We start from the raw sequence: 13,813 nt of genomic DNA, 5'->3' as shown, positions 1-13,813 counted from the left end.
GATGTTTCTATGGTTGTACAATTGACATTGTTTTCCTATTTCATATATCAATGGCTCTTAAATTTTAGTATACAAAACAATGCACGGGGAAACTAAACATAGATTGCTGACTATGAAGACATTAGGTGTGCAGGTAGGTATAAAAATGCATTATAAACAAGCTTACTAACTAGATTACTTAGAAACATTGCTAAACTCATTTTTTTTTTAATAAAAGCAGTAGTTTCAAAAACCACCTAAACAGTAAAGACTTTATCTACAGTCTGACTTTAAATCTAAGTATTCTGGCTGGGCACAATTCAGGAGCCACTTGTCAAAAGAAACGAACTTTATTTTTAGAACCACACAGGCCAAACAAAACAGCTCCTCAGGAAAAACCCTCAGAGCCCAACTGCCACCACTGGCTTCCCACAAGCCTCTCTCTCAACCACAAGCCTCACCACCTCCCACAATCCTCCTGCTCTTGAGGCCGATTGGCTGGGTCGCGTGGGCAGAGCCAAAAAAGTCCCCCAATGAGCAGCTCCGTGGTCTGAAAGGGCAGGGAAACAGCTCAATGAGCATCTCCAAGGAGCATCACCACAGAGGAGCCAATCAGCTAGATGTTGCTGGGGCTGCTGTGAGCCAATCATCAGCCGGCAGCTGGAAGTTTGGTGGCCGCTGGAATTTTGCTGGGGCCCCTTCGGCTGTGGCTCTCAACAATTTCTAAATGCCTCCTTATCATTTTCTCCTCAACCTAAGAATGTCCACAGCTAAACTCATGAGTGAGCATCTACCTTTACCTAATTAGCTAGCCAGAAACTTGAAAATCATACTTTATTCCTCCATCTCTATTATGTCTAGCTTTAGTCCCATCATTCCACTTCTCAAATATCTCTCAGCCTCTGCCTACCTTCCTTAGGTCTTCCCATTTTCACTTAAATTCAGGCTCCAGTTATTTTTCATCTAAAGTGTAGTGCCCAAGTCCAATTAATTTTTCATATTACCAGTAGGTGTCCTTTTAAAATGTCAATTGGAGCATATCACTCCCTGCTGAAGACTCTTCACTGACTCTTCACAAACTTAAAAGCATCCAAATTTTTTTAGTAGAGTTTATGATACAGGCTTCTTTGCCTAGATTGTGTCTCCAGTTCTTGACCTGACCCACTCCAATTGTTCTTAAAAATCTAGGAAACCTCTTCTGAGTATGTCTTCCCAAGTCTCTGTTGGTATCCTTCCTTCGTATTCCCATTGTATCCCATGCATATATGATACACACTTAGAATATAATATTTCAGTTTCTTTATTTGCTTTTTCTCTTTATTAATCTGAGAGCTCCTTAAGGCTAGGTTTTAATGTTTTGTTTCTTTCCACAGTACCTAACATATATTGACCTCACAGAAAATAGTTGAGGAATGAATGAATAAGATACCTGAAATGTTATACTTCAGAATAGCTTTTAAAATCATAATTTAAAGGCAGAATGTTTTCTTTTTAGCCAGGTAATAATTCTTACAATCAAAATACAAAAATTTCTTCAGAAATACAAAATACCTTAATTTGTGTTTACTCAGGGTAAGGTTCTAACTAACTCAATTTTAATGAGAAGTATATTAGACATACAAAGTTCATCCTCTTGAATTTCTCTCAGTAATAAAAGTAACATATAATTGAGTATTACCTCATGAAAAGATAAATAAAATTTACAAAATATAAGACCAATGCTAATTTATTTGAGCTTAGAATAAATTTATTGAAGCATCATTTTTAACTATGGGCAATTAAACATTGGTGGTCTGCATCTCAATTTCTCTTTTCCTAGGTAATGATATCTTTTCCCAAGTCCTCATGAACATAATTTTTTCCCTCTGGATTACATCTTCCTTTTTTGCTAGATACCTTACATATAACTATCTTTTTTTTTAGATAGGGATTTTATTTCAAAAGAAAAATTACCTAAAATATAGTAATTCAGTCATTCCCTTACGTAAATGACTTTTCAGATTTTTCTCTAGGAACAAGTTGGAAAGAGGTGACTATGTTGAAGATATTGACAAAGACATTGAAAAGGAGCTTTATTATAACTGTCTTTTTGAAAACCCCTCCAGCATACCTCAAAAACACCTTAAACTCATCATGTCTAAAACTAAAATCATGCTCTTCCAACTGCACCTGGTTCTCTGATGTTACCTATGTCTGTAGGAGCACCAGCCAACCAACTGGGTATTCAAGGCAGAAACTTGGGACACCAAATTTGACATTTCCCCCTCCCTCAGACTCTTGTGTCCTATCATTACTGAATTGTCAGTTTCACCTCCCCAATCCTAAACTTTTTTTCTTTGTGTGTGTGTGTGTGTGTGTGTGTGTGTGTGTGTGTGTTTTAGGAGGAAAGGGGTCACTGGGGATTGAACCCAGGGGCACTTGGCCACTGAGCTACATCCTCAGCCCTATTTTGTATTTTAGTTAAAGAAAGGATCTCACTGAGTTTCTTAGTGTCTTGCTTTGCTGAGGCTGGCTTTGAATTCGCCATCCTCCTTCCTCAGCCTCCCTAGCTGCTGGGATTACAGGCATGCAACACCACACCAGGCTCTTTGTTTTATTTCTATTACCACCGCTTATCCCTGTTCTCTGTCACATACAGTAGCCACTTCCTAGTGTACTTATGCCCTGTCTGATTTTTTTCTATATGTCATATTAATATTTTTATATCTAATCATGGCAGCTTGTCCTTTCTGTCCCCATTCCCAACTTTTCATTGACTTTATATCACTACTAAACTTAAGGTAGAGATATTTGTAAACAAAGTTCTTCAACACTGAGCCCCTGTCAATTTGTCAAGCCCCATCTCACACAAATCTTCCCTCTGGTCTCCTTGCTTCGGCTATATTGACCTTTTTAATTTCACAAGGCAGCCACCTTCTGCCAGAAGCTTTTGAATATGTTGTTTCCTCTCTTGAGAATGTCTTTTCTTCTCCTTTCATCTGGTTAACTCCCGCTTATTATTTAGATGTCCTCTCTGCCATTTTCCCCAGATCACCTTGTCTTACCTCCCTTACCTGAGGTTGTCCAGCTCTTCTTCATGTGATTCTGACTGGTGATTGGTGTGAGTGTGTATGAAACATTATTTTATTAATGTCTTTCTTCTTACAACTGGAAATACTATTAAGATAGGGATTATATCTGGTTTTTCCTACTATTCTTCCCTAATTGATATAGAACATGGCACATAGAAAATATGCACAGTATACTTACTAAATGACTGATGTGATAGGATCCAGGTAGAAATTGAGGTGAAAAATATTTATAGTAGGTAGGACTAAAATTTAGCATATTTAATCTGTTTATACGTTATAGTAGTTTTTTTCTTTATTAAAAAGTGACAAGGTGGGCTGGGGTTGTAGTTCATTGGTAGAGCTTGCCTAGCATGTGTGAGGGACTGGGTTTGATTCTCAGCACCACATATAAATAAATAAAATAAAAGTCCATCAACAACTAAAAAAAATTTTTTTTTTAAGTGACTTAAGGGCTGGGTTTGTGGCTCAGAGGTAGAGTGCTTGACTCTTATGCTTGAGGCACTGAGTTCCATCCTCAGCACCACATAAAAATAAAACAAAGTTATTGTGTCCACCTACAACTAAATTAAATAAGTAAATGTTTAAAAAAAAAAGTGACATAATCAGGTTGAGGTTGTAGCTCAGTGGTAGAACACTTGCCTAGCACATGTGAAGCATTGGGTTTGATCCTCAGCACCATATAAAAATAAATAAATAAAATAAAGGTATTGTGTCCATCTACAACTAAAAAATATTTTGACATATTGTAGATGGACACAATAATATAATCTATGTAAATAAAAATTGAGTGGGACACAGGGAAATGAACATTGTTTTTTATAATAATATGTCTACATATGATTATGCTTTTTAGAATTAATACAAGACATACGCTTTCCATATTAGTAAATATATGGCTTCATGATCTTGCAATCATATAAAAATAGTCAACTCCATTGCTCTTTATTTGTATCATTGTTTTCTTTGTTGCAGTTATAAATACTGTACACCTTTTCATTTACTGAATTAGGATAAGTTCTTACTTTAAAAAAAAAATAAAAAGCAAAGCATTTGTAGTGACCCTCCAGAGAGGATTGCCCCAGATCCCAGGACACACAGAATGTTGACCATAGAATGCGAGGAGAAGACCACAAATGATAGGTAGACATAATTTCTATCATTTTAAAGTTGTAATTTACACTTACTTTTAAAATTATTTTCAATGCTGAAAGTATTGATCACATAATTTAATAAAATCTAGAGATTTTTCTTTCAACAATTTTGTAATATGTTTAGAGATGAATCAATACTTCCTGAGGTGTTCATAGGTAAATGGCATTATATCTGCATGGTAGAAAGAGTCTATGATTCTAAGTCCAAGAGGCACCATTTTCTAAAGGTTCCATAGTGCCATCAGCTTGGGACCAAGCCTTGAACACGTGAACCTTTGGAGGCATTTAGAATCCAAGCCATAACAGATGGAAATTGTAAAACTGTATAACACTTTTAGATATAATTTGTTCATATTTTGGAGGTATATTTATGTACTTGGAATTATTTATATTCAGAGTTGGTTGTTTTAGTAGTGCATTTAGCTAGAAAAACTTTGGAAGTCTTCAGCCAATTATGCTGAAAAAAGTATTTCATTGTGGTTACCTTTTTCACCAATCTTAAGTGAATTTGTTTGTTTTTTTTTTTTTTTTAGTTATCTAGAAGAATTTACTTACACTTCAGAATTATCTTAGACATAAAACAGAGATATGTCTAATAAATTTATTCAATTTCTGAGTTGAGCCATAACTTCATTAAGAGGTCATTAAATTTGTAATCATTTGTGGGGACATGAAATGTATATACCCCAAATCTGAAACTGATTAGAAAAAAATAACCAAGTTTACTTAAACTAGGCACTTGCTACCTTGTTTTCAATTCTTTCTCTGGACATAATTTAATAAAACTATATTTGCTTAAATTAAAAAAAAGGATCAGTTCTTACAAGTAAAACTACAGTTTAAAGAATATACTCTTCATCAAAACTTTGCAATTCTTAATTATAAGTGAGGTCTGGCTTATAATAAAAATTTTTATAAAGGAATTATATTATCCTAAGAAAATTATTTTTTCTTTATATGCCTCACAATTTGATATATTAATATATTTTACATGATACCAATTCATTTTTATTGCAATTTTCTCAGTACATCACAAACATTTTTCGATAGTTGTTTATACTATTACAATCTTTAATGGCAGTATATAATAAAATTACATGTTTATTGGATATTTGTATTTTTTTATTGTGATTTCTTTTGTGATCTCTTGTACTATTTTTTCTGGTAGAGCCAAAAAATTGTGTGTTGTATTTTCATTATCATTCTTTTGAAAGTGTTTAAATTTTCCCTTCTTTGACTCTATCTGTTATTTAGAAGGATATAGTTTCTAAATATTTGAAATTTTTCTGGATATCCTATTAACTATTTCCACTTTTGTCCACTAGGATTTCATTCTTTTGTAATTTGTTGTGACTTGTTTAATGGCCTAATACATAGTCTATCTTGATAACTTTCCCATGTGTACTTGAAAAGAATGTATTCTGCAATTGTTTAGTATAGAGTTCTGTTAACATCAATGTATTATGCAAATTTTCAGTGTCATTACTAATTTTTATTATCTAGTTCTATTGGTTGCTAACAAAGGGATGTTAAAATTCCCATTTGTGGACCGGACACATTGGCGCATGCACACCTGTAATCCCAGCAGCTTGGTAGGCTGAGGCAGGAGAATTTTGAGTTCAAAGCCATCCTCAGCCACAGCGAGGCGCTAAGCAACTCAGTGAGACCCTGTCTCTAAATAAAATACAAAATAGGGGGGCTGAGTTTGTGGCTTAGCAGTAGATCGCTCGCCTAGCACATGCAGGGCACTGGGTTTGATCCTCAGTACCAAATAAAAATAAATAAATAAAATAAAGGTATTGTGTCCAACTATTACTAAAAAATATTTTTAAAATTTTTTTTAAAGTAGAAAATAGGATTAGGGATATGGCTTAGTGGTTGAGTGCCCCTGAGTTTAATCCCCTGTACCCCACTCAATTAAAAAATTCCTTCCTATTAATGAATTCTATTTTTTATTTATTTGTTTTTATGTAGTGCTGAGGATCAAACCCAGGCTAGGCAAATGCTCTACCACTGAGCTATAACCCCAGCCCCTGTGTAAATGTTCTTAATGCTGTCAGTCTCTTAGTATATTTTGAAGCTCTGATCCCAGTCTCATACACATTTATGACTATGTCTGACTTTTATCATGAAATGTCCCTTTTTATCTTTCCTATCACTCATTTTTATCTGAAATTAATTAATGCATAGCTTTACTTATGTTATTTGCATAGCTAATAGAGTTTTTTTAAGTTATTTTAATTAGTTATACATGACAGTAGAAGTGAGTCTTGTTTTTTTTTATCCAATCCTAATTCCCTATACCTTTTCATTAGTGCATTTACATTTAATGAAATTATTATTATGGTTGAATTTTAGTCTTTCATTTCACTATGTTTTTTGTCTCGTCTGTGTTTTGTTCCTCTGTTCCTTTTTTCCCTGCTGTCTTTCAAATTAATTGAATGATTTTAGAATTTGATTTTAATTATCTCTTGGGTTTTAGGTTATTCTTGTTTGCATCTTTTAAAAAATGCTTTCTCTCTGATCTCCTGTATACTTATCTTTTTACATCTACTTAAAGTTAATGTGGTACCATTTCACATAAAATGTGGATCTATTGTTCCATCCTTTGTGTTATGAATATCATATTACATACATTATAAATTTCACAACATTGTTAAAATGTTTGCTTCAATCAATCATATTTTAAATAAACATTTTTTTCCTATTCTTTAGGTTGGATCATTTCTACTGACCTGTTATTATCTGTTTCACCCGATTTTACCTTTGATCTCTTTCATCTCTAAACCAAAGTTAACCCAGTGATTTTTTTTTCCCCCCTTTTCAGATACTGTACTTTTTGGTTCTAAAATTCCCATTTGGTCCTTTTTCTTTACTAAGTTTTCATTGATAATATTTACACATTTTTTTATTTATGACCTTCAGGAAAAAGTTATCATTTAAGTCCTTAATAATCATTATTCTAACATGTGAATCACATCACCTCAGGGTTGATCTCCATTGATTGCATTTTCTTACATTTTCCTTTTTCCATACATCTAGTAGTTTGGGCTTGCAGCTTAGACATTTAAAATGACTTATTGGAGGGTCTGGGGTTTAGTTCAGTGGAAGAACACTTGCCTACCATGCAGAAGGCCCTGAATTTGATCCCCAGCAATCCAGAAAAACAAACCAACAAAATGATATATGGAGCACTAGAGAAGAGCTCAGTTACTCAGTGATATTGTGCTTACCTAGCAGGCACAAGGTCCTAGGTTCCATCTCTAGAACTATCCACACACAAAGAAAACACAAAGATATATTGTAGAGATTCTGAATTCTGTAATAATCCTCTGTGTATTGATGTTTGTTTGTTAACATTATACTTCAGACTCCCATTTTCTTGCAGTGGGCAGCGGCTGAATCTTTGTTGACTTGTTTTAACTGCCTGGAATCTGTTGCATACATGAACAATTCAGGCCCAAATCAGAGATTTGGAGAGTCTACATTCAACATATCTGTGGCTTTTTTTTTTTTTTTTTAGAATATTCTCCCTCCTTTTCTAGGTGCTCTGGTAACCCTGAATCTAATCTCACTTCTTCAGGCTAATAAAATTTCAGGTTACCATTCTTGTGCTGCATGGAGTCTTCCCACAGGCAAAAACTTAAAACACTCATACAGTGCTATTTCAGTTTGGCCAAGTGACAACTCCACTTCTTTTTTGATTGTTCACTATTGTCTTTAGACAGTACTGTCTTTAGTTGTGATTGGTATTTTGTCTAACATTTATCATTGTTATTGTAGGAAGGTTGGTCTGATAGAAGGGAATTACTTTACTCTTACCAGAAATGGAACAGTACTTATTACATTCAAAGCATTCCTCATGTTTTTTAAGTATTATAAGGAAGACAGTTATATCATTTCTAAGTCATGGTCATTCTGCTCCCACCTTTTCCTTATCTTTTATCTGGTTTATCTGGATTATCTGGTTATTGGCTAGCTTTCATGTGTAACCCTTGGTATTAGTGATTCTTACCACTTTCTTGGCTTACATGAAAATTCAGTCACTAATTTGTTCTTTACTGTGTGGCAAGCAGTAGACTTTGAGAAATTGTCTAGACCTCATAATCGTTTGGGTAGGAAATTTATCAGTGAATAGGTGATAATTGAAATCCTGAGACATGAAGTGGTGTGAATATACTTTGTATACAACCAGGAAAAAGAAAAAAAAAGAAAGAAAGAAATCCTGAGAATGCCTCTAGTTTTTTAAAGTAAGAAATAGTCTCTGAGCCAGGCACGGTGGCTCACACCTATAATCCCAGCAGCTCAGGAGGCTGATGCAGGAGGATTGCGAGTTCAAAGCCAGCCTCAGCAATGCCGAGGCACTAAGCAACTCTAAATAAAATACTAAGCAATCTCTAAATAAAATACAAAGTAGAGCTGGGGATGTCGCTCAGTGGTCGCTTGCCCCTGAGTTCAATTCCCAGTACCAAAAAAGAAAGAAAAAAAAAATAGGCTAAACCAGATGCAGTGATGCACGCCTATAATCCCAGTGACTCAGGAGGCTGAGGCATGAGGATTATAAGTTCATAACCAGCCTCAGAAACTTAGTTAAGCCCTGCACTACATTTTAGCAAGACCCTATCTCTAAAATAAAATATTAAAAAAGGGTTGGGCATGTTGCTCAATGGTTAAGCCCTTCTGGTTTCAATCCCCATTACCAAAAAAATGAATAGGCTTTTGGTTTGAATCAGATTCTCCTCATCATGTTGTTTTTAAATATTTTTTTTAGTTGTCAATGAACCTTTATTTAATTTATTTATTAATATGTGGTGTTGAGAATTGAACCCAATGCCTCACACATGCCAGGCAAGCACTATACCACTGAGCCACAATCCCAGCCGCAGCCCCTTATCATGTTTTGAAGTATCTTTTTCTTGCTATTTAAAAGCTTTCTTTTTAAAACATCAGGAATAATTTTTAAGTTTGTTTGGCTTTTTCCAATTCTTAAAAGAAATTATAATACTATTTTTATCTTTCATAACACTCAAGTATTTTTATATTAGAAAGTTAAGACATTTGATCTTGGGGTTTATATCATGCTCTATTTGATTTCCTAATATTTTATTTAGATTTTGGCATTATAGTATAATAAATACTCTTTTAACTAGCATCAGTTTAACTAGACTTTGTCAAGTAAGGACTTTTTTTGCCAAGTAGACTGAGAGTATTCTTGGCTAGGAGATTTCTTTTCAGAATTCTCCTGTGGTTGACTTGAATTGTGTGCTTACCAAGCTTTGATTACCAGATCTGATTATCCTAGTTGTGATTGCATAATATAATGAATCATACTGATAAAATATTAGTTTAAAAAATTATTATTTTTCTGAAATTAAAATTTATTACCTTGGAAAGCCTTGATAAAGTAAGTTACTTTTTAAATTGCTGTTATATTATGTGTGAGTGAAATAAGTGAAAAAAGAGATCATAAAAATTTAGGCCTTTACATTCGGATTACTACTGGATGTATTTTAAATCTCATTGTAAAGAAATGATGCTGAAAACTTGTATACATGTTTTATGGGGCAGTTTAGGCAAGAAATAGGAAATAGAAGTAGAATGAAAGTCAAAGAAAAAGCCTTGGCCCTACATAAAAAGGATTAGAAAATTAATGTATATGCTTTTATTAAAAGTTTGATGGGTTGGGACTGAAGCTCAGTGGTAGAGCACGTGTGAGGCACTGGGTTCGATCCTCAGCACTGCATAAATAATAAATAAAGATATTGTGTTCAACTACAACTAAAAAAATTTTTTTTAAAGTTTGCGATATGTGTGTATAATTATTTTTGTAATTCTACATTTTAACTGACCAATTATACTTGCTAATATAAAGAAGACTTGGTTTATGTAAAATTGAGTTTTGGCATTTGGAGTTTTTATGACAGCCTTTTAAAAATCCCAAGAATTGTTACATAAAATTTTGGAAAATTTTGCTTATATCATATATTGTTTAAAGAAACAATTACTGTACTTCCCAGTTTCTTACATAGTTTTTAGTCTGTTTAGGTTTACTACCTCTTCATGCATTCTTCAGTTTTAGTCATTTGCAATTTCCTAGAGTACTATCAAACTTCATGCAGATTTTAATAATATTGGTATGTTATTTTATGTTTATTTGTTTATTCATCAGATTTTTATTGAATACATACTTTGATCTAGACCTTAGGCTGAGCAGTGGAGATAAAATAGATTAGCAATATAGTTACCATCTCTTCCCTTCTATAAGTTTATAGTTTGAAAAACACTACATTTTCCTGCAGTTCTTTTCATTTTCTCTCAACATCTTGCTGTATTTCATTTTCAATTGAAATGTATATGTACTGAGTTTTTCTTGACTACAACAGTATTGGCTTAGTTATTTAGCTTTTTGCATTTTTTAATTTATAGTGATTTTTTTATTATTTAAATATTCTTTATTTTTGTTTCAAAGGATTTCTTCATCTTTGTTCTTGAAAAATACCAATTTGGTCTCATTTTCCTTATTTGGCCAATGATGCTTTTTTTTTTTTTTAACTTATAACTGTTTTGTCCCAAGAAGTCTTTTATGATAATTTTGATTCTTACTAATGTTCTTATTAATATTTTATTTGTTGTTTCTCATGCTTCCTCTAAGAGCTTCTTATTTTATTTGTTAAATGTTCTATTTGATTTTCACATGTTGTTTTTCTTTGCTACAGCAACACCTTTTCTGCAGCTGTCTTTTTGCTCTCTGACCCTACCTCAGGGGCACTCCATTGGTTCCAGTGAAGAGAACTAGCCTCACCAGAAAATAAAACATACTATAAGCCACTATAATTCAGTCAATATGGCACCTGAACAAATCTAGACAAATAGACCTTTGAAATCATAGCAAGCCCAATTTAAAATATTTGGGGATTTAATTTATAGTTAAGATATTCTAGCTTAGTAAGAAGACAATAGTCAATAAATGAGTGTAATATGACTGGCTGGACAGCTGGAGTGAAATTAAGCTGGAATATTTAAAAAATAAAGAAAATTCATATCAGAAATGGAGGGAAGACATAAAATCAATCCATCAATCTTAGGAGAAGGTCTAGTATACACTTTCTCAGACAAGCAACCAAGAAGCTAAAGAAAAGATAGGCTAAAGAATATTGACATTTTAAATTTTTGTTGTTAAAAGACATTGGTAAATAACCCAATAGAAAACTGATGAAAGGATGTGGGTAGGTAATTCACAGGACAAATGTTAATGGCCAACAAACACATGAAAAGATATTTGAATTCATTAGCTGTCAGAAAAGTAAGTTAAAATAACAATATCAGCTGGAGTTGTAGCTCAGTGGTAGAACGCTTGCTTCTCACATGTGAGGCACTGAGTTCGATCCTCAGGACCACATTACAAAAAATTTATTATGGCCATCTGCAACTAAAAAATATTTTTGTGAAATAACAGTGCCACTTCATAAATATCTAAAGGAACTATAACATCACTGCAGAGGAAACTGGTTAAGTCTTCTGTTGTTTGCATATATATGGGAATATGAGTGTTTGGCCCTATTCCAGGGAATTTATCCCAAAGAATTAGAAGCATGATGTGTAGTACAGCTTTATTGTTGTGGCAAAAAATAACTAAACAAAGCAGGGAATACTTAAGTAAATCATGGTACACAAATTGTTTCACAAGGTGGATTCAGTTATTAAAAAGAAAATAATGTTCAACTTGGAGAGTTTTTAGGAGGTTGATTAGTAGAAAAGGAAATAAAGTTTAGATTAAACTTATGTAAAATAATCTGAAAACCTTCATGTATGTATATATGAGTTTACATATAATTATATTAGCATGGAGAAAAACATGGAAGGAGAAATATTTTGTTTCTCATATGTATTACTGACAAAGAGGGAAAGTAGAGAACAAGGAGAAACAAGTAAAAAAACAAAAGCTTCTGCTCTAAAACTAGCATATATGATATACTATGTGTATCTTTATTCATAATATACATATGTTTTACAAAGTATTTGATAAATATTTTAAGAAATTTTTTCAGGTAGACATAAAATAATTTAATGTTATAAAATTTTAAAAAATATTTTAAACTAATGAGTGTATTCATCAATTCTCATAGTCTCTTTTCGTTTTTCTTTTTAATTGCTTTTTTTTTAATACTTATTTTTTATGATGCTGAGGATCCAACCCAGGGCCTCACACACGCTAGGCAAGCGCTCTACTGCTGAGCCACAACCCTAGCCCCTTAATTGCTTTAATATAAAATCTTTCAGTATGTTTTTAAAAGTATGTTTTAGTCAATATATTATTTATAATTTGTAAATTAAGAAAGGAAGATCCAAACAAGGTATTTTAATGAGATGTTTTGCCATCATTTACAATTGTAACTTTTAACCAGATTTTTCAGTTACCAGTCTGTTTTTAGTAGACTAATGTGCACTTAACTTATGCCTCACTTTAACATACAGTTGTGCTAATTTAGTGTTTTAAAGTTTAATCTATCATTCTGTAAAGAGATAATGCCGTCTCTTTTCCTCACATTCTCTTTTAAACCTACCAGCCAAAGTCTTATTTTAAAAGACAAGATAAAGTTGTTGTTTTTTTGTTTTTGTTTTTTTTTTAGCCTGGATAAACTGTGTATACCTCAGCATTATTTTATCTATTTCTTAACTCTATTCCTTAAGTTTCCAAAGTAAGTTCATAACTTCTTCAATATAGTTCTCTGAATAAAACCCTCAATTCTCTTCCAAGACTATGATCCAAATGTCTTGAAGTCATCACAAGTTTTGTGATAAGCCCTGAAATAATTATAATAATTAATCATAGCCTAGATTTATTGATGTTACCATCTGCCAGCCATTACTTAAAGCATATTACGTATATTACTTCATTTAATGTTCATGAAACCAATAGGGTAGATACTAATTAGTCCCAGTTAGCATATAAGAAACTTAGATACAAAGAGGTTAAGTACTTGCCTACCACTTTCTTTTGAAATTGATGAGAGTTCATAAAATAGACATGGAAGATTGGTTTTTCCTAATGTAATTACAAATCCCTATAGCTGCTAAAAAGGAAGGAAAAGATATCTTTATACCAGTCAGTATCACCTCTTAAATATTACACATCAGTCAAGTTTAAAGAAACCAGCATTAGGGGCTAGGAATGTGACTTAGTGGTAGAGTGTTTGCCTGCCATGCCTGAGGCCCTGGATTTAGTCCCCAGCACCAAAAAAAGAAAGAAACCATCATGATGTATTATATGATGTTGCAAGAATTAAGAGTGGTCAGGTTTAAAACGAAAGAAAGATTCTTATGAGAAAACCTAGGAAGATAAAACATTTATTTAGTACTCTTATCTCTAAAAATTTCTCCATAAATATCTATTCAATTAAAGGACTTTTATATGTTAAAATAAGTTTCTACTAATAAAATTAGTAGATTGCTAAATTTTATGCCATATGTTTTAGAAACAAAATTCATAACTGAGAAATATAAATGCCTATTTTATATGTACATATAAACTTTCCATACAAGTAGAAAATTTAGGTTTACACTGCAGTATTTTAAATATGCAAAATTTAGAGGACAGTCTACAGGACCCAC

At 32.9% G+C, this 13,813-nt stretch overlaps 1 protein-coding gene across 7 annotated transcripts in view; it reads left to right on the top strand.

Moving 5' to 3' along the window:
- The window catches only part of ANKIB1 (ankyrin repeat and IBR domain containing 1), a 122,840-nt gene that overhangs the window by 64,730 nt on the left and 44,297 nt on the right, over positions 1-13,813 (top strand). The window lies entirely within an intron of this gene.

The sequence above is a fragment of the Spermophilus citellus genome (genome assembly GCF_964194105.1).
Source record: "Spermophilus citellus genome assembly, chromosome: 3".
In the NCBI taxonomy this organism is placed as follows: domain Eukaryota; kingdom Metazoa; phylum Chordata; class Mammalia; order Rodentia; family Sciuridae; genus Spermophilus; species Spermophilus citellus.
The sequence above is the reverse complement of the archived record's forward strand: the minus strand, read 5'-3'. Positions and strand labels throughout refer to the sequence as shown.